The 22127-nt window shown below is 38.2% G+C and overlaps 1 long non-coding RNA gene across 1 annotated transcript; it reads right to left on the reverse strand.

Annotated features, from left to right (window-relative positions):
- Window positions 1-10577: 10577 nt before the first annotated feature.
- On the reverse strand, window positions 10578-21909 carry LOC138067917 (uncharacterized). Its single transcript, XR_011142385.1, has 3 exons — window positions 21724-21909; window positions 15106-15236; window positions 10578-11722 (listed from the first exon to the last, which is right to left on the reverse strand). It is a non-coding gene; the product is annotated as an uncharacterized lncRNA (long non-coding RNA).
- Between the last annotated feature and the right edge of the window lie 218 nt (window positions 21910-22127).

Below are 22127 nucleotides of genomic sequence, written 5' to 3' on the forward strand. Positions count from 1 at the left end.
CAAATGTGATATCTTGGTGTTTTCACCTGCATTTAATACTCAGCCCTTTTTATGTAGGATCTGAATGATCCAGGATCTCTGGATATTGTGATTTCCATAGTGTGGGTTTTTTGCCTGGAGCTGAGATGATTAGATTCCTTTCACTACCCTTTATTTGGTGCTGAGCCCTCTCCTAAGGTTTTACTTACCAAACCAAGCTACTTCTAGGCACGAGTGATGAGTACAGCAGCCTAGCACAGGCACAATGCTAACACAGAAGGGAGGTGTATCTGTCTGAGATGTCTGTCCTCTGGCAAGTGAGAAGAGGGACTTCCACCAGTATCCATCATTGCCATTACTCCTTTCCCCCAGCGGGAATGGAAACCCAGATCTCTGATCCCTCCACCCTCCCAAACCATTCCTTCACCTTGAAATGGCAGCAATAGCCCAGACTGGCCCTAGCTTTCTTTTCGTTCTTCATCCCTGCACTAGCAAAATTCAGTGCTTCCACCCCCTTGGACCAGGCTGGGCTTGAGCTGCTCGATGCATCCCTGCAGCTGGCAGCCCTGAACATCAGCATCCATCTCAGTGATGCCCCAAACTCTCCAATGACCCCACTCTCTATCGTTTTCCCAGTAAGATATAGCAGTGCCCCCACTCAGCTGTTCCAAGAGTGAGCAGCACTTCCTACCTACAACACAGCCTGCTTTGAACCCCCCTCACATACACCATGTGCCTTAGCAACCTCGAGTCCATCCAAGCATATACCCTCTGTGTTAGCAGTGTGCCCTGCGAGACTGCCTCAGAGTGCAGCTTCCATGGAGGAAAGGGAATAAAAGGGAGGACTTGCTGAAAGACAGCAAAAGGGTGGGAAAGAGAAATCTTTTGGGAGCAGCAGGGTTCCTGCTGCATTGATGTATTTGGGGTGGCAATTTCCGTCCCAGAAGTCTCCACATGTTGCTGCTGTCAGCTTTAAGTCTACACAAACAGCAGGACTTTCCAGCAGCTCTGTAAAACCCATGGGACAGAGGGGTGATGCCGGTGCAGAGCTGATGAACCCTCTTCCACAGTGGAAGGAAGAGAGCTGTGTAGTAGGCTCCAAAGATGTATCATTAGCATTCATGAAACTCATTTCTTGCCACTGCAACACTCCAAACAGGAGCAGCCACTGAGCACTGAAAAAAATGGTAATTTCACAGTAGATTGCCATGCAAGTTAAAATAAATCCCTGAGACAGTCAAGTGCTCTATGCAGCCCCCAGGAAGCCCTGAACAGGCGATACTGGACAGTTCATCTTAAATGGTCTCTTATATATGTATGTGGGTGTATATTCATATATATGCACGTATGTATATGTAAACATACATATTATGTATGCATTTGTGCGTGTATATATACACATATATATCTCTAAAAGTGTGCATTTGACAAGCAGCAAAGTACCCTTTGGAAACAAAATTCCCTGTGAATGATGGTTATTCTTAGAAGGAAATATGAGAGTCTGTTCCATCTCTGTAGTATCTGTGTCAAAAGGCAGCTTTAAGGGTTTAGCGCTATTAAAAAAGCTGATAGTGTATTCTTCTTATTTCTATAGCCTCCAAACAGAAAACTATTAAGATTTCCTTGATACTGAGTAGTTGAATATGTTTACAACTGACTATTAACTACATGCCATTCTGCTTTTGATTCCATAGAAAGATGACCTAAACTTTACTTTACATGCTGTAACTTTTTTCCTGTGATCTTATTTTTTATAATAAACATTTTAAAATATCCAGCATGGTATTTTTAACAATATTTCAAACAGATAAACTATTTCCTTACTAATACATATATTTTGCTAAGTCAAATCTTTAACTGTGCTCAGATAGGCCCAAAGAGCAACACTCCCTCCTCAGTCCTGTTTAAAAGTAACGATGACAGCTTGAAATTTTTAGGTTTTCCACTTTTTTGTCACATTCAGAAAACAAGGAGTACTTGTCTCAAATAAATCTTTTCTACAAGGCTTCTTGCTCAGCAAGCTTTGTAAATGCAGCTTGTTAAGAGAGAATCGGCACGAAGGGCGGCCTTTGTTTAATACATCAAAACCTACAAAATGGTGTAATTAACAAGAACGTGGATACATTTCAGAAGAAAGCCTTCTGCTTGCACTGAAACTGCTAACAACAAGCTATTGCTTATTGCAGCCCTGCACAGAACCAAGCGGAAGAAAACACTTACAAAATGATCTGGTATTAGAAAGACTAGATTTTGGTCAGTGTTAATGGACTCAGTGTCTGCTGCTGTTCCATGGTACGACTCTCAATCAATCAGCATTAAAGCAAGCATTCAGATAAAGAACTTTTTTGCTTAGGCAACTCTAGCTGGTATGATTTGTTTTAACTCTATAGATTTTTCATATATTCAAATTGATTTCTAATATTGCAGAATTGATCTCACCTAACTTAGTATGTCTCAATTCATCTTTATGGTAAATGTTGATAAAAGAGCTATTCAAAAGAAATTTAAAAAATTAAACATCATATCTTTGACAAACAGTTGCATACATTGACCATTTACTACTAGATTGAAAAAAAATGTTATATATTTGACCTGGGCTTTTATATCAAGTTATATTCAAAGATGTGCTATTCACTAAGTTTCAAAGTAGGAGAAATAACTTTCCCCCATATTTAGCAATCTTCTAAATGGGTAATTCCAAAGGAAGAGACATATACATTGCACTGACTCTTTTTGCTGTTCCCTTAGAGGCGTTATTGGCATACGACGCCATGGAAACAAAAAAAAGCATATTTTCTAACCATAGCAAAAATTTTGGTCTGTGTGAGAAACTGATAATAACGCAACAGGAGGATAAGTGCCCCCCTCCCAACAAGTTTGGATGGTCTGTGGCTTTATCATCTTCAGAAATAGTGAGGGACATTCAGGCCGTACAAGTATACAAGATCCACTTTCCAGCAGTAATTACTTTGCCAGAGTTTATCGCCTGTGCAAAATATCTTGAGGCCTCCTGCAATAAGCTAGTCTCATCTAGTTACTGGATACTATCATCTCAGAAAAGATTCTTGAAAGAGTTCACAATATGATTTCGGCTCCTATAAGGTTCTATTTCGATCTACTTCCCCGTGGCGCAATTTAGCAAAATGATAGTAAGGTGCAAATCTGCGTGCTCGTTTGTTTGACTACCCAACCCGTAACCAAAACTAGGGCATTCAGATAAATTACTAATGCAAAAACAGAGGCGTGAGTTAGTGCTGTAGATGTGGCAGGTGCATTGCATGACTACAAAGGGAAACTGCTGTTTGGGAAGCCTGCCATAAACACAACGGTCTAAGCAGTAAGGGTTACAATGAGCTCATATTTATTTTAATATTGTTTGCCTCTCTGCTCAAACAACTCCCTGGATTATTTTGATCTCAAGTGTTCATTCCAAACAGGCACTTATCTACAAACACCACCTGCGTGGTAGAACACATCATGAGCTGCCTCTGCCACAGTATTGCTTTCTTATCATTCATAACGTGCAAATTTGATTGCCCGTACAGCCAGCCTGCCGACTGCCAGGCCTTGCAGATGGCAGACAACTGTGTGCACAACATTTACATTTTATAGATTTAATGAGAGCAGTCAATATAATGAAGACCTTTCCACCTCTGTCACTATCATGCTACAAATTATCTCTTTTTAGTAATTGCTTTACTTCTATCCCTACAATTTACAGATGATATTGTTTTTAAATATTTGTACTCGATTTTGGCATTGATAAGCAGTGGGCCCACCCATTTGATTTTCCTGGAGCCAACATTTTCTTGTTGTTATCTAGTGTTTTAATTCATTAGCTTCTCTCCCTAGCGAGGGTTTAACTTTCATCTTGTCTTATCTGGTATCATATTTGGACTGAAAGTAACTTCTCCAATGTGACTCCTTATTACCCTGTTTTGTGTGAGTAGATGGTAGAGCCTGAGGTTAAAATCCACTCTCTTCCTTGTGCCCATGGTACCCTAGAGATATGCAGTCACCTCAGCCTTGTCAAGGCACTGGCACAGAGCAGCTGACGTGCACCTCTGAAGGCCATGTTGTCATTGCCACTGTTTGCTGTGAGAGCATGAGCAAGCCTGCATTTCGTACCATGCAACAGTATGCGTTGGTTTCGTATCACTATGCAGACTTTCTAGAGTACGGATTTCTACTGATTTATAACCTGAATCTTCAAATATTTCCAACAGTTTTTCTCAGGATATTTGGAACTGTTAAGGTCATAACTGATTTACTGCAAAAACAGCCCTTTCCATGGGCCTAGTTCCATTTCTTTTTCACTATCTGCAAGTGAAATTTTTGTTTTAAAAATAAACATGGTAAAGAAAAAAAAGCAGGAGGGAGGGAATGTGCACACCTTTGTCATCATCTCCGCATTGCCATAGTAAATGCAGGATGATAGCTCTAGCATTCACTAGAATAAGATCATATTTGCTGCCGACAGTATGATCACTCATTTTTATGGGAGTAAAATGGGAGCTTTGCCCTATGTTATGTGCCCATTTTTATAATCTCATTCACTGGCTGGTACTAGACTTCACAAATTGGACATTTTTCTTTTCAAGTCATGCATGGACATGCATTCCAATTCTGCCATTAAACTTAACAGAAAAAGTTTGACCCAACCATGTCAGCACATTTTTATGAGTAAAGCCCCAGAGTCTCTTATTCGAACTCTTGGTAGCTTATGAGTTTATATGCAGCTTTGGTATGGGCTTTTAAATAAGTGAATGTATTTTAAAACACTATTTGTCAGAACTCTATATTATGAAATTTTTCCAATTCTGTTGATTTATATGTAGTCTTCTAATTTCCTCCCGCTGGCTCCTAAAAATCATCCTCACTGCTATGCTACTCAAATAATATAAACTGGACAACTCTAATACAATAAAGATATTTGACCGAATATATTCTGAGAATGTCCACGTGCCAAAAATTCACTAGATAATTACTTGTATCTCTTAAATCTTCTGTCCCTCTTTTTTCCACTCCATTGAATCCCTTTCTTGACCTATTTCTATGGATATGCGGCCTGATTTAACATGTTGTTTCTTTGCATACTATGCGTGCCCTCATATACATTTTCTCTTCTGTAAAACATGTAAAATGTTTATATACAGTTTGCTAAGAGAGACCCTTATCGTTTGCCTTTTTACAAAACAAATTCAAATTACAATAAGACAAATGCCCCTAATTGAGTCTCATATAACATAAAAACACCCTCAGCCCTTGGCTTGAGTGCTTTGCCTATAACTGCTTAAGATGGATAAAGGCTAAAGCTTAAAGAAACTTTTAACACATCAGTTTTTAACACAGTCTCCCTGACTTGTAAATGCAGACCAGCATTGATCAAATGCTTTTGATCCTCAAGTGGTCTTTCCACATGTATATCCCCTTAAAAAAAAACAAATGCACAAGCCCTTAGAGAATTCACTATGAACAAATATATACAGTTGTTATATTTATCTATGAAACTAAATTAATTTAATGGGTAAAATTAATTTACATTGACATCCTTGTTATTAATCATCTTCTGTAATAAGAAGTATACTTGCAGGCGGAGATGAAAATTTTGCAGATTTTTCATTACAAATGGTTTTGGGGATAAATTCTAGAACTTTAGTAAAAAAGGTTTAATTTCAATAGATTTTTTAGTTTTTGTAGTTCAAAGTCCAAAATCTTACCAAAGCTGTTCCCAAAAAATACTTGGTGGGGGTGGGAGAGTCGTCAGATAACAAAACTCTTCTAAAAGTGTTAAAAAATCAAGCTTCAATTTTAAAAATAATTGGCTTTTTCACACAGCTCTGCTTAGTGTGTTCTGACCTTCATACATTTCCAGTTCCCTTATTTAATTGAATGCCTTCATTTTGTTTCCTTTTTGGGCGTATAGTCTCCAGAGAGCATACAGGCCCTATAAGTAATTAGGGCTTACTGTGTAGAGTCCTAGGTCACTATGGCTCCAAAATGCTCAAAGTGAAAATAAGACAACATTAAACAGCAACACCCTAGAGCTATACATTTGTGGGCTTCACGTGATCCTAACTAAGTGACTCCATAGACTGACATGCCTTCTGTTAGCTGAGGGACCTCTTTCAAGGAGTAGATGACTACTTGCTCATTGAACAGTAGTTTGGCAGCTCAACTATGGATGGTGTCTACAGCTTTTCATTTAATATTTGACTTGATCGATGGAGAAAACAGCTTTATTCACACAGCTGTAAGACTCTCTGACTTGTAATTTAGTCCTGAAAGATGACCTGTTCCTAATTGGGTGTGTGGCTGGCTTTTTGGCTGATGACTCTAGTTATCACTTTCCAGCCTGCCTGAAAACGGGACTACTTCCTCTTAAGGAACACTTTGTCCAGGCTTCCTGTCTCCTCTGTCACTGAGTGACTAATTACCAATTTCCAGCTATGAATAATTTACATTTACACTTCTTAACCCTAAGGCTATTTTCTTGAGTTTGTGTGCTTTAGATTTCTACAGACATCTTCACTCTCCTGAGAAGGCTTTACTAAACACCTGCCTGAAATAAATAGCAATTTTCCAAATAACTATTTTTAAATATTTGACATTAGTCATAGAATTTAAGAACTGTCTTCTCTGAGTGCACTGCTACAGCTAATGTGCCAGCTTATTATTATTTTTCATATAGGTTGCTCGTAAGACTTCTGGCTGCCCAAATGGCTAAATAGCTGCACTTTGCCACATATCAGTCTTCACTATTCCTCTTCTCCTCCCAACGTCTCTCTGCAGAGCATGGATTATGATTATTGCAATAGATGTTCTGGCTGATACCATCAAATCTGTTTATTTCATTAGGCTTTTTATCATAATCATTTCTAGCGATCTGGGCAGACTATGAATGCCCAAGGGGATGTTTTCCTGGCTATGTAATTATTCTCAGTTTGCCACTTCAATTGCCAGGACTAAAACCTGTTTGGTCTCTTGATTATGATAGTATTAGAGCCTGGGGCTCAGAGCTGTTGGTCCCTCTTCCTGCCTGACCTAAATTCCAGTGTACACCTATCATTATGCATTTGCTAAAATCTGGAATAAATTCGTTACTTGATGTATTACCAGTCTCAGTTTTTAATTCAGGGATCTGATCAGGCAAGACAATTTTTCGCCTCATCAGCATGTGGACCTGTGACAGAAGCAACATGCACATGCTTCTGAGTCACAAAGCCCACTCGAAGGAGGAACTTTGAGGAGGATGGAGTCTTCCTATTGTTCACAACTCAACTATTCACACGTAGGACATCACACAACTATTTCAAATACAGCAGCTTGCGATGCTGCTTCTGCTTTTAGTTGGCATTCCATAAGGATGAAAGTTTGTGCAGAGGAGGCTTTTATGCCCTTACATAAAATGAGACAATACTCAGAGAGATGTTGTACTAAAAAACCACCACGGACCAAATATCTCCTTGAGCAATCACATTTAAAACAGCCCAGCATAATGCAAAGTAAAAAGAAGTTTCTCAGAGAAATATGCTAACTGGTTCTACACAGTTCTGCTTAGCTGGAAGGAATTTGTAGCCTCATTAGGACTTCTTCTAATACATGATATAACCAATGTTTTGTTTTTACAAATAGTAACAGAAACCTGTTCCAACAGGAACACTATCCAACCAAGCCTTAAAACGAACTGCCTCACAGGCAGGGTTTCCATAGAGATGGAGGGGTTGGAGTAGTGCACACCTGCAGGAACAGAGGAGCTGCTGGAACTAAACTGAGACCTACCAAAAATAGTTGAAATTAGGAAATCTGGGTTGCTCACCCTCATTTTGTAGCCAGAAGTGCTATTGCCTGGTCTGGTCTCTTTTATCGCTAGCAAAACCTCCACCCCGAACTGAATACGTTTTTCACCGCAGAGGTTCTCAACAACTGATATTTTTCATCCTCAGAATTTTGTCTTAAATTTTTAAAAAATTTTAAAAATATCTTTCTTTTAAAAAAAACAGAAAGAATCACCAGCTAAATTTACATAACATTGTTAAGCTGCTGTTATGACGCAATGGGTCTAGACTGGATAAAGGATCTGGCTTATTTGGTTAATTCTAGTGTAATTGAAATAATAAATTCTCTAATGTACTACTTGTTATCTTCATAGTCCTTCCATTTGAGATTATATTTCCTAGCGTCACATTTCACGTTCCTTCTAGTAGTTGTAAGAAAAGACTGGCTATGATGAATTTTTGCTCTCCTCCCTGTTCATGATTGCAGCAGGACTAGTGAGCAGATTCACATCTTATGATCAAAATCCCAGTGTAAGCTGCCATATGGACCTGTACAGTTATCTGTGGAATACTTATGTCAAAATGTACATGTACACAGTATGGTTTTCAACGGAGATGAAAGGAGTTAGGGAGTTAGAGATAGCAGATAGGAAGCTGGTGTAGTTTCTTTTGAAAAATCCCAGAAATATGTATTTTCTGCTAAACCTTCGAAGAGGAGTAGGTTCTCCACACTGAAGTCTTTCCAGTCAAGCACTTAACTCCTCTGGGCCCATTTAGCATTTTGGCCTTGAAGATAGTTGAAACATTATTGTATTCATGACAACTGGGAAAACAGGACAATCACCTTTCCAAGAGTCAGAAAACAGAGAATGGACAGAAAAAAAAACCCAAAAAACTAGGAGGGTGATATTGCTAATTCACTCTGAAGTGGGGCTTATATAAAATAAATGATGACAAGATTGCTTTCCAAGTTGCAATGAGAGAGAAAGAGCATTTATACATTAAATATGTGGAGTTCGTACTTTCAGTTATGCTGGAGACTGTGAAGTTTCCATGGCATCTTGCAGTAGATTATACAAATGTCTAAGAAAGTATAAAGGTGTCTCGGATCAGGCAGCAACCAATATGTTTATGCAGCCCTGATGGGAAGAGACATGTTTATTCAAGCTGCTAGCCAAAATTATATATGCTAGAGGCTGCTAAGGAAGGTAAAGAATTTATTATTTTAATGGTGCAATATTATAAAAAAGAAACTAGGAGAAGTGGATTTTATGAAATTTCAAGCAGGGTTTTCACAAATTGGAGAAGGAATAAAGGAGTTGAAATAGCGGGTGGAAGGCTACGAAAATAAGAGTCAGACTTTTCCTTCATAGAAAGTAAGCACTAAATCAGTGTAACCCAGAAATCATGAATTTCAGTGAGGTGTGCTCCCATGGAAAGCTAAACTGCAGTCCCACTGTCCCTCTTTCTCTCCAGCTCTACATTTATCTCCTTCCTTGCACTGGTACTCCTGTAATCCTGCAGTGTAACAAGGATTAGAGCAAACCTAGCTCAAATCTGAACTTTTTTTCTTATGGGTTAGATTTCACCCAGATGAAAGCCCTGAATCAACACATAGCAAGTTTGAAGGTACTTTGGAAAATAGTATCTGCATATTCTTCTGTAAGGTTGTGGCATCTCATCATTATACACTCCAAAAACATATAATTGAAAACTCGATGATCTTCTGTGTTTAGAAAGTCAAAAAGTTAATACTTCTAAGTTCTGTAGCAACACAGAAAAGTACGTTTTCTAGCCAACAAGTCCAGTAGCTCTAAAGATCAGAGCTGTATCTCCTTGCTGGATTGAGCTGCATTTCACTATTAGAGGTGCAATTTCTCATGTGTAAGGGTCTCATATAATCTGTCACAAAGAATTATTACTCTACTTAAAGCAAACTGTTTTGCAGGGATTGCTCTCGGTTTTTAGTTTTGTAATAAATCCAGACTTTCCTTGTTTTGTTTTATTTTGTTTCAGTGCATAAGATCCATTCACTGACTCTTCTTCCCCAGATATTTGTATATGTAATATTTTCAAAGTAAGAACTTTTGTTTGCATAAGTATGAATATATTTGTATAAATTTACATGCTGCAAAATGTACACAGAGAAAGATAGGGAGATGAGAGGGAGAGAAGCACACTAAAGGAGGAGAACAGAAAGATCTCCCTGTTCAATTTACAGCTGCTCTTTGACTGTCATTTGCGATGTCCTTAAGGGATCTTGAGAACATGTTTCTTAAATGGTAGTTGGGAAAATTCAACCATCTAGTAGGTGATTTTGTGGACGTCGCAGTCCAGTTCCACCCAGTCCACTCTGCCCCTCTTGCTTGGCCACAGCCACTAGCAAATATAGGAATAGGGTCTTTGGCAGAGCATTGGTCATCCGAGGCTGGGCCCAAGGCTTTTTTACAATAACTAGAGTAATTCCCTTCAATGTTGTTTCAAAATAATGGAAAATTTGAGTTTTAACAAGAGTATTTCGGAAATTTTCTTGTCAAGTCAAGCCAGGAACGGGGGGAATGCTCTTCTGTTGTCTTTTTTCTAGAAATTCTGTCACAGTTTGGTCCTAAACCATTCACCCAATTCCCAAGGACTGGAACATTACCAACCCCCTCCAGCCACACTGGAAAGGAAAGAACACACAGTCCAAAGACTTGTGGTTGACTCTACTCTGACGGAGGCAAACCAGATCTTGCTGTACCATTCTCAAGCCGGCAGTTAGTCCCACTGGAAATGTCCAGACACCTCCGCTGTAATTCTCATACTTTTACCTCTTGACTTCATTACTTAAACAAATTATTTATTTAATATTGTAATTTAGTAAAAAGAGAAATTATAAGAACATCTTCACAACATTTAGTAGACTTAGAACTTTCATAGACAGAGATCTTGAGAGCCTTTATCTTGCAGCTTCCTGAAAGTACTTTGCATGTGAACAAATCCAGAACCACATCTAAGCAATGTTTTTGTTTCCCGTGACTTAAACAGAGGTTTAAAGAACATTTAGCACCTACTAGCATTGTGCTTTGTGCAAATACGTCAGCTATTGCCAATATTGTTTAATCTGTTTCTGTATTACGTTGCATTCACCATCTGTTCCTTGAATGGAACCTCTGTACTAGATCATGTTTAACATTAATTTAATGAAAAAAAATGCTCCTTTAATTGTGCTTGCCAGTAAACTGATGTCTCAGCTCTATTTTTAGTGTCATTTAGAGCAGGTGGGACACGGCAAGGGATTTTGTGATAGTGCCTCAGCAGCCAGAGTGGCCCTCTGGAAGGTCACTCACTGACCCTGTCAGAATGATCTAGTGCAATTCTGGAGTAAGCTGGTCCTATTTCCAATGCAAGGAAAATTCCAGTAAAATAAGTCATATTTGAATTACAGAGCAATGACATCTAAATAGTGAACTACTAGTAGCTGAATTAAATAGGATGCAATTGTAATGAACATTAATTAGGAGCATTTTACTTGTTAAAATTGAAGCTATACATGAGTGAGTTTAAACCTGTTCCCAGCCCGGAAATTGAGCCTCTACTCATCAGGCTAGATCAGATGCTGAGCTGAGACTGGTTTCACCTGTGGCTGACTCTACCATACTGCTATACATACATCATTCCTATTCACTTGGTAGTTAGCCATACCATGGAAAATGAGAGGCCATATTACACTGAAGGAGGAAGTAGATCCTAAGCATTCCTTTATAACTCACCTACAGCTGGTTGGAACAGAATATCACTAACCGGTATGCTGTGTCTGCAGTTCACCATAATGGGCTCTTGTGCTTTTAGCTTCCTGAATATTTGTAAACTCCAGCATTATCTTTCTTTTGCTTCTCTGCAGCAGACTTGCAGTCATATTCCTCTGCCTAGTATCCTTGCTCAGAGAGTTGAGCCCCTGAGTAAACCACTGTAGGACTTCAGGCCTGAGGGGAGAATAAAAAAAGAATAACTACAGCGAAGCAATGCATAAAAGTACCTTCTCCCTTATTTCTGTCTAGTACTTCATCGAGTTTAAGTACGTGCTTCTATTAAGCCCTTTAGAAACATACATTTTTGGGAAGGCTCCAAAGCCAATTGCATTCTACTTTCATCAATATAAGGGATATACAGATATTGCAAAATAGTAGCACAGTTAGATTCCTCTTGAAAATTCCTTTTGTATTTGAGTCTGGGTCCTTTCAGGATCCATGCAGTTCAGCATCTTTCCTGTGTACAGTATTATTCCATTTTTCGACCCAAAAGTCTTTTCTAATGCCTATTAAGAGAGAGCCCCTTTTTTGCTTCCACCAATAATTTCTGGTTTCCTTTCTCAGCTGAACACCTTCAGCTACACCTACAATGTCTGTATGGCATAAAATGTAACAGAAATCTTTATTGCAAGGTCATAATAACATGGCTCCTAGATATAGGAGTAGGTCACTGCTTAAGAATAAACTTTTCTAGACTGAATAAAAATCTTGCTAGGCTGATGATACTTGTGCTGGGAATCCAGACTGACTCCAGTCTCTCAAACCTAGAAGAAAGGTTCTTTTAAGTTCTGCTGTCTGGCTAATATTACTTCCAGGAAAATACAGGGCCTATCTGCACTATGCAGTTGAAAAGTGTGTTGCAAGCCTTAGTATAATACTCACATGAGCCACAAAGCCTTACGGTCCAGCTGAAAGGTGCTATCCTGCAACTGCGTCAGCTCAGGTATCTGTGCACGAAACTCTTTGACTCTCGTGTTATTGAATTATTTTTCTAAACGTAGAGATATCCAACATGATACAAAGCTAGAGTAGGACTCTCCTGAAGTAGGCCTGTTCTTTCGCAAATCAGGGTTTATAATTGCTAGAATCTCCTTCGTTAAGCCCTAGATGATCATCAGTCATGCTGATGCATGATTCCATTACACATAGGTATAAAGCTGGAAAAGCTGAATTGAATGTTATTTCATAAAAGAAGAATCCTTTTTCAAAAAATTAAAGTAGCTTAAATGTCATGAATCTTAATGGGCTTCCAAGTTTTAATACATTTCATTCCGCTTGGTGTGGCATATGTTATAACTTACAAGGATTAGCTCATCTAATTTCTGTCCAAAAGCTTCTTTCAAGAAAGAATTCAGGGAGAACATTTACATGCATATTCAAAGTGGAACTGCTTTACAAAACCCCGCAGTGTCTGCCTGCGACAAAGGATCCAAATCCTTTCCATATCACCGTATGACATGTAGATTAGCTGTGAGCCTTGGGAAGACTTTCATATCACATGCATAGCACATGCAGTGTTATAAAATGTTGTATTCATATCATCATATTCAAAAAGGAATAGAACAATCACTAGAAATTCCCCTGCCAGACTTTTTCTGCCTGCTTAGAAAGGCCTCTTTTAGCTTTGCAGCCTAAACCCTTACCAGAATATAATAATATGGAACTGCCATAAGAATATGCCCAAAATAACTAATAATTCAGCTATTTTTGAGATGTTACAACATATCGCAGTTGGAAAAGACAAAACTGTTAAGTCTATATTTTCCAAAATGACATGTTTATGAAGATTTTCAGTTTGAAGTAGCTGTCTTCAGAAGGTTTCAGCAAACAAAATGCTAAGGAGATGAATAGTAGCTGTATCATCTGATAATCCAGTCCATTTGGGACACCCCAAAACTTGGAAACCCTACATCTGTGTCAACTTCCAAAGATTTCTAGTTTAGCAGTACAGTCCCAAATGCACATATATGCGAGTCTTTTGAAGGCTAGATGTTAAATTGAGAAAGACAATCTTGGTTTATCCATTGTTTTGAATTTCTTCCATACCTCATTAAGAACATACAAACAAAAAGAAAGTAAAAATATACACATGAGTCTTCCAAGAAAATGTTGCAATGAAAGAAAATGACAAAGAATTTCCTTTGTTTGGAATAGTAAATACAATGAAAATCTCTACAAACAAACTTCTTTCAGTAATGCTACGAGTTAAGTTCACAATGGAGGTCATGAAATCCTGAACCACTATTTTCATTTCATTACTTCCAGTAATTCCTCCTAACCCTGGTGAAGCCTGTTGTATTTATTGGTACGGCAAGGTCTCCAGCTGAGTATAGGATTAACACACCTCACTACTAAATCTGCTTATTGTAGTTTCTTTAGGAACAGTCAGGCTCAATACAGAAAGCTATAATTCTTCACAGATAAATAGGAAGTCTCTATTATTTTAGATATCAGTCATGATACTTAAAGACTGCCATCTTCAGGTCACTAGTTAAACTCTAAATTAACACAAGAACATCAGGCTGATCTGATGGTCATTGTGAAATGAAACAAGGGGTTTCCTCAGTTTCTAAAAGGAACGCATGTCCAGCTGTCTGCCTAGGCAGGTGTTTCAGTACACAGTTGTGCAGGTCAAGCCCATCCGGAAGCTTGCTTTATGCCCATGGTATTTTTTCGTATACTTTCATATCCTTTAGTTCATCGCTTTAATCTTGGTCCTTTCTCCAAGATTATAGAATAATTAAACATCATATTCTTGAAGCTATCCAGCAGGATTTAGCTCAGCTTTCCTAAAGCTGAGCTTCTTCAGTTGGATAGTTATCTATCAACTTTTTATTTATCTGTCTATCTATCTGTGGCATATTTAGTTGATACTGATACGAATGATGTATATGAAAAGGAATGCCTAGAAGATGCCTGTTACTGCTGCAGTGTCAGTGCCAACATTAGAGGCTGCATGTTGTGTGAATACAGCACATCTGTTAAAACTCAGAGGACATTTTCCCCTTGAAGTATCTGTAGGGAAGGACTGTCTTTATTTTTATTCTATTCTGTATTTATTAGTTGAGCTGAAAACCAAAAAGAATTCTTTAAAAATGAATTAATAGAAAAAGAAACAAGTATAATTTTCAGTGATGTCTTCTATGTAAACCTCTGGATGTTTTCTGTGCAAAGGTGTATAAGCAATATTTTGTTTTCTTCAGTTGTTTAATTGAAAGTCATTTGTTTTCTAGCAATTTCGTCAAGTCACACTGCTTGAGCACATTAATGTTCCATTTCTTCTGTATTTTTGGTATTTTCAGTACAGCACTCTGAGAAAGGTAGACTGTAAATCCAAGGAGTACATGGCAAATGTCAAAAGAGAGGATTAAACTGTTAAAATGGCCGAGAATCGCTTCCTTTCCTTTTTTCTCTCTCATTTGTTTTTAAATCAGTTAGGGAAGATACCAAAAACAGCCAGAGCCAGCAAAAAAGAACATGCAAGGGGTCCTTTGATGGAGTTTTTACCTTCATATTTTATAATATAAAATGAAACGTTTGAATGTTTACTTTCTTACCTGTGTATTTTTCACTTTAACCAAAATCACAGTTATCAGTGTGTTCTTTCTTTTGATTTTTCCATTTGGGGCTCTACTACCACATGCATTGTCAACCGTTACTTCTGAAGAGAGGAGATGGGAATAGTAACCTGTAAAAGAAATGGCCTTAAAACAGTCTATAATGGTTAGTTTCAAATTCTGTGCCTGCTAGCCAAGTACACGGATGCTTTTTGAATGCAGTGGAAATATCTAATTTTAACAGATGAAATAAATGGAGCTAAGCATGTAATAAGGGTACTATTCAGTACAAATATGGCAGAGATGGTCCAGTAAAGATTACCTAATGAGCACTGGAGTGCTTTCTCTAGTTACGAAGTAATAACAAATAGCGCCTAAAATTATGCATTAGTAACAGGCTGACAGGAAATGCCCAAACCCAAACTTTAAAACATCAATCTGCAGTGTAGAAAATGTAATCTTTTATTTACTAGCAATGATGCTTCTAGGTACTGCTTGTATGGATATCAAGAAATCATAAAGCCTATTTTTTTCACTGTCTTAAAAGCCAGTGAAGACAGCTATGTGAGTATTTCCAGATGTTAAATCAACACATCACATTTCATAGATCTATGGTTTTCTTTCTGAGCCCATTTATAGAACTTTGGAAAGAGCACAAGGTATCATGTTCTAAGGTAGGGAGGAGCATTTTATTTTTAAAACAAATTAAAGACATGACTTAGTTTTTTGCAATCACTATTAACATCTGTAATCCAAAAAGGAAATAGCTCTAGGTACTTATAACTAAATAATTTCCTACCATTATATTAATGGATTTACACCAACGAACATGTCCTAAATTTGGATGTAGCCAGTTGTGAAGCAACCAAACATTCAGCTGGGTTTGGTGTTATTTTTGTGAAGTTTATAGAATTTATAACTACTTAAGCTGTCACGTTCCGTGGCAATGAACTTTGTAGTTCCTTAAGTCTTAATTTCCAAACAGTTAGAGAATGATGACTTCTCAGAAGTACCTCAGAAAAGGAGATACTCTCTGTACAGTGTTAGAGAAACACGCTAAGATCACACAACTAGTCTAAGGCAAAGCAGGAGCAGTAGCTAGCGTAGTCTCTTATGTTGCTTCCCCATTATGGTGTTTTGCTTCTTTTTCAGTAGTTTCCTCCAAGAAGATGAACAGCATTTACTTCTCTTAAGAAAAATGGAAGAGTGTGTACAAATGATAAAGAGAGAGAGAAGAAGGTTAGAAATCCAAACACATTCAAATAGGAGTATTGCCATTTTAGCTGAGGCTGCACTAATTCCTTTACTATAAAGTTATATTTACTTTGATGTGAATTGGAAAGAATGATCAGCATATTTAACAGTTAACATGGTCTGCGTTTTATATTAACAGGCTGTCAATACGCCAAGTCAATTTGGTAACCACGAGCCTGCCTAGTTCTGATTAACTTACATCTTTTATGCAAACATTAACTGACTCCTGGCATGTGCTGTTTTTGCAAATAGTAATCATGGCATTGTCATAGATTAGATGAACATGAAACAGATTTAGCATATCAAGTTCTGCTAAAGATCGTAGGTGTTTAGGCAACTGCAATGTGCTTGCCAAAGGCAACAAAGCAGGGAAAATAATATAGAAAACAAACCCTCAGCTGCTTAGTTACACAGCACATAGTCCTACTGTGTCACAAAGAACTTTTATGGCAACTGGCAAGAGACCAGAAGTTTTAATTATTATGCTGTGAGATTTCTCCATGGGATGATCATGGTTATTCAAAGTAGGTTCTGCTTCATGAACCTAGTGACTGTATAATAAAGTCATTTACAGGTCCTCAACTATAAATTACTGTTGTTGGTGAAAGTAGCTGCATTGTTTATGTGCCTATTAGTTCTGCCATACAGGAGCAAAAGGCAGTGCAGGCGTCTTACAATGAGATCAGTAAATCATACTTTTAAAGCATCATATGTGGCAGGTTAATGTTGTATCTAGTTGAATTTCAGTTCTTTTCCCCTTCCCCCTTTTACCCATGGCAACATTAAAAAAATTTGCCATCTGGTATCCCATCCAGCTACAAGTCCAATCATACAGCTTCTGGAGTTTCTTTTGCATGTCCCAGTGCTGACTTCATGGAAGAGACAACAGTCCCTCCTGAAATCGCACATAATTTGTGAGCTTTTGGAAGCTCTGAAACCAACCAGAATGCAGGAATGGCAATTTAACATTCCAATTATTAATAACACTGAAAAAATTAAATTGTGCTGAAGAGAAATGACACCGCATCTTCTTGTCTTCTAGGTACTTGAAACACAAAAACACAACAGACTTGTTGAGCTTCAGTGGTTGATGGAAAAAATTGAATATGCCTACTTCAGTTAGATATGGAGTCTTTAGGAGTTCTAGAAACTGCATGAAAACAGGGAGGGGAAGAGAATGGAAATGAATGATTTTAACCAGAAGAAAACTAGTCAGACTGTCTTTACAGTGATCCATTCAATCAAGAGACGATACATGTAAGCCTATTTTTCCTTTGAGAAGAAATATTATTAAGAGGGGTGAACTTTTACCCAAATGTTTGTCTTAGGAGGCTGAAATTAACATGAGCCCTTATTCTGTAGCTTTTTACATATGGAAGGGCAGCTGGGCCTGGCAAGGGCACTACGGGACTCAAGGGAGTCTGTCACTATCTCCCAAAAGTTGTGAAGTCAAGTCATTCCTCACATTAACAGGGCATTGACACTAATCAAAGAATTTTTGTCACCTAGTTTCATCCTATTGGCTTGTGAAAGTGGCATCTAGTCAGTAACCATCGCTTGTAAATACGTTAACTCGGTCCGTACTGGAATTTGTTACTTAGTGTAAGTGAAATCCTTCAGCTGAGACATAGGAACCCTCTTGGAACAGGAAATATTATTTTCCCATCCACTTCAATTAAGTGTGATGGGAATGTGGCATCCTAATCCCTTAAACAACTATGAAAAATCTCAACCTGAAATGGACCTAGATACGAATCTAAGAGCATCCAAATATATCACATGATGGAGGACAGCCTTTAAGATCACAGTGTGAACAGCAGCAAATGGAGCAGATGGTCCATTAGCATAACCAGTCAATCATCCAGGTACAAAAGTCTTGCATTTATACAGCACCTTCATCAAGAAAGGTTCTCCTGCACCACAAAGTGGTGTACAAAGAAAGGCTGTGTGCTTTCCCTTCACAAAAAGGAAAATAGTTCTGCAGTTAAATAGATGAGCTTGCGCCTGTTGCCATAGTAAATCTCCCCTAAATCCTTTCACTCTACTCCAAGGATGGGAGTGGGAGGCACAGGACATGGTAGGGTTAGCCAAGAGTTCCATTTCTCCCAAGGGGAATGGGGATTGCTTCAGTTGCTACAACCAAGAACATGGATTTATGCAGCATGCTTGGAATAGCACTTCTTTTAAGTAATATATATTACTTAAATTATATATATATTTTTTTTCTGTAGCATATCTGGCATGGCTATACTATTTCTGGAGTGGGAAAAACCACACTTCAAGTCATTCAAGATAAGTTTGCATTGAATTTCTCCATAGTGCTTCCCAACTGAAGTTGCACAGAGTTAGTTGTAACTGCGGATCCTCGCTAGACTGTTGTTGTTTACCCTTTTGGTAACGATGCCAGATGTTTCCTAAGGTTACACTTTGTCTAGACCAATGGAGATTTGTTGATTTACATCAGCTGTGGATTCACATAGGCGTTTAGTGGAGATATGACATGCTTGTTGTACCAGAAGAAATAATGTCTATGTGGAAATTGATCTGTTTTATTCAGATAGCCTATGTATATATTGAGACAGTAACATAATGCTCCATTGTTCTTCATGGTTTTAAGAAATTAACAAACTGACTTCAAGGACAAAAAAAATCTCTCCTGTCCCTCCAAGAAAAATCAGGGGTAGTCAGCTAGCAGTTTCTCCCCAGAAATGCTTTTAGAATAATGGGTGAAGTGATACATAATCCATAGGTGAATTCAAGGTTGCATTATAGCTGTCTTTATGTAAAATCCGGTTATTCATATCATGTTTAATAGTCACAATTTCAATCACTGTTATTTTAACTTATTTATTTAAAAATTCAAGAATGCCATAGGTTGCCTGCCAGCTGTATCACAGATGCACAGGCTATTGTGCAAGAGCTCAGTCACTTAAAATCAATGCATGGTGAAGGGTAGGAAAAATGCCCACAAATGCAAACATTATGAGGGAAGCGCTTTATATGTTGTAAGCCACATAGTCAACTGGTTGTTTTAATTGAGACATTCACTTCTCTCTCTATGTTTATAAATAGCATTATGACGGGTATGTTATATGATTTGAACATAATTTTAATATTCCACAACTCATATATTCATTTACACACAGTGAGAGAATATAATGCTACTATTCTGATTTGGAAGCCTCTAAAACCCATCTTGTGTTTGTGGAAATAATTGTGCTGAAAGTAAAACAACAGCAAAACTGGGTCTCAAAATCCTGGGTGACGCAGGAAGTCACTGAGCTCCACTGTGCACAAAACCACAAACTTTTACTTCATCGGCTTAACTTGTTCAGGAAATTTTGTAGTGTAAAAAATGAACTCATGCCTTGGTTTCTGAGACAGGTCAATTCAATTTTAGCTTAATACTGCTATGGAGTTACCGTTCAAGCTGGAACAGAATAGCCAGAAAAAATAATGAGAGAAAATAACTAGACACAATTCAATTAGTCAGGAGGTGATGTCAAAGAAGGCAAGTTCCAATTATAGCATAATTATTAAGTATGGCAGGGCTTGTCAGCCATAAAGATTAATATACTCAGTCTTATACTAGAAATGCTAATTTAAGCCTTTATTGAGGCTAACCTATAACAAAGTGCTAGGCATAAAATGCCCAAATCAGGACCTATAGCTGAGGCTGAGGCGCTCAGAGTGAAGCCTAAACTGAGGCACAGTTTTGGCCTGATTGTTTCAACAGCTCTGATGGAATCACACCAGGGATGAGTCAGGATCTGACCAGCCCCTTCAGCCCTGGCAATGGCCTAAAACAGGGGAGGAGCTGATGCAAGGTTATATCTGCCTAGAAATTTCGTTATACCAAGGTGATCTTTCCAGGCCTGTGGACATCAGTTCAGCAGCAGTTTCTGAGTCCAATCAGCAGAAGCAGCTTACTCTTCAGTCCCTGATGTGTGTCTTGCCCTGTGATAAATTTCTGCTCTGGATCAGGGACACTGGTTCCTCATCTAAGTAATATAGTGCTCAGGTAAGGAACACATAGCTAAGGGGTCCCAAGCTCAGAGGAAATTCAGGTGAAAAGGGAGGTTCACTGACAAGATCTGGCACTGAGAAAATACAAATGAGGTGGGAAAAGTTTGGGAATTGCACCTCATCTTCAGTTTTATAAGAGGAAAGAAGGTCCTACTGCATACTGGTTGTTGAATGTGAGAAAGCTGATAATGAGAAGCCAAGGGAAAACTTACTCATAGGAAAAGGAAGACTATTCCAAACAAAGGAAACTGAGAGAAGGAGGGAGTCTTAAAGACAGGGTGAATTCACTTCAAGTATAGTATGGTGATGGGCAAGATGGCCTACACTGCATGGGTACAAATCTCAGCCTTTGACTACCAGAAGTGTGGCCTTTCTGAAGAACACAGCCAGGCACATAACGTATGCATGAGGAATTTAACCTCCAAATAACGGCTGAGTACCTGCATTTCCAAGTGAATCAATGAGACTGTAGATGCTAAGCACTTTTAGAGTCAGGCTCTTTGTCTAATTTGAGCTGACTAGCTCCAGTGAGGAAGAAATCCAGTACCATTCTCAGAGGAACTGAACTGGGCTAATTGTTGCTAAACATTCTATTTCCCACTATATTATACCCATATGTTATTGACCGAAGGCTATGCAAGGCTTCTCCACACGGGGGTGTGCAGTAGACCTGAAATAGCTGAACCACAGTCCTGGATTATTGAAATGTGACTTAGGCCACATACATAAAAGTTTCAAATTATTTCCTAAGAAAATTAGTAGGTACTTCAAGGTAACAAAACATCCAAAGAAACTTCAGCATCTGTGTGCATGTGCAGTCAGTCACACAATAACATATGCAGAGTTAGGACTAGAGGAATATAGAAAGCTGAATAAACCAGGTGAATTACTAGACTCCATAAAAAACAGATCCTAAATAAAAAGTTCTTCTTTACAAGAATTTATGTAGAAATATAAGATATATATCTCAGAATATATTTAATGAATTATGAAATGAACTCATACCACTTTATTGGTCAGGCAATCTATTTCTTTTTAGATAGTGGCCTTCTTATTAAACTGGAACTATTTCTATCCTGAACACTGAAATAGTTAGCTTATTTTATGAGAAAATAATCATACATGCAGGTAAATAACACCTATGTTAAAATAATTACTTCCAAACTAACGATATGTCAAATTAATACGCCACAAACCATAATAGCATTCTTTGAGAACAGCTCGGCTTATAACAACACTGATCCCACAGAAGGAAATGGCTGCTAAGTCACCAGCACAAGTGAGGAATTTTCCATTGAATTCAATAGTACGATCTGTTCCAAAGTTATGCTGCCTTACCAGGGCCAGAAATGGCAACAGTCAGTTGGGTGGGGGGTCACGATGAGGTGCACAACAAAACTGGGTATTCCTCCTTGACAGAACAGCAGTCCATGCTACATCAAACTGTGCCGATGGCAAGGAGTCCTCACCAGGTTTCCAAATGCAGCATAAAGAGCTGGACATCAAATCCTCTGAATTCAGGGACTGCAACAAACACATGCAAAAGTAAAACAGTGCTAACTAAACAAGATCCACTAGATAAACGATCAACCATTTCTTTTTCTAATTATTCCTTGAAATTTCTCTCTTCTCTGTTTCATGTAATTAAATCGTCTCAGCAAAACTTCATCAACCAACCACCAAATCTCTAAGAATTCCACTTCTGCCCCAGAGGAGTTGAATCTAGAGCTATACAATTTTTG

This window comes from Struthio camelus, chromosome 7, assembly GCF_040807025.1.
Source record: "Struthio camelus isolate bStrCam1 chromosome 7, bStrCam1.hap1, whole genome shotgun sequence".
Taxonomy (NCBI): Eukaryota; Metazoa; Chordata; class Aves; order Struthioniformes; family Struthionidae; genus Struthio; species Struthio camelus.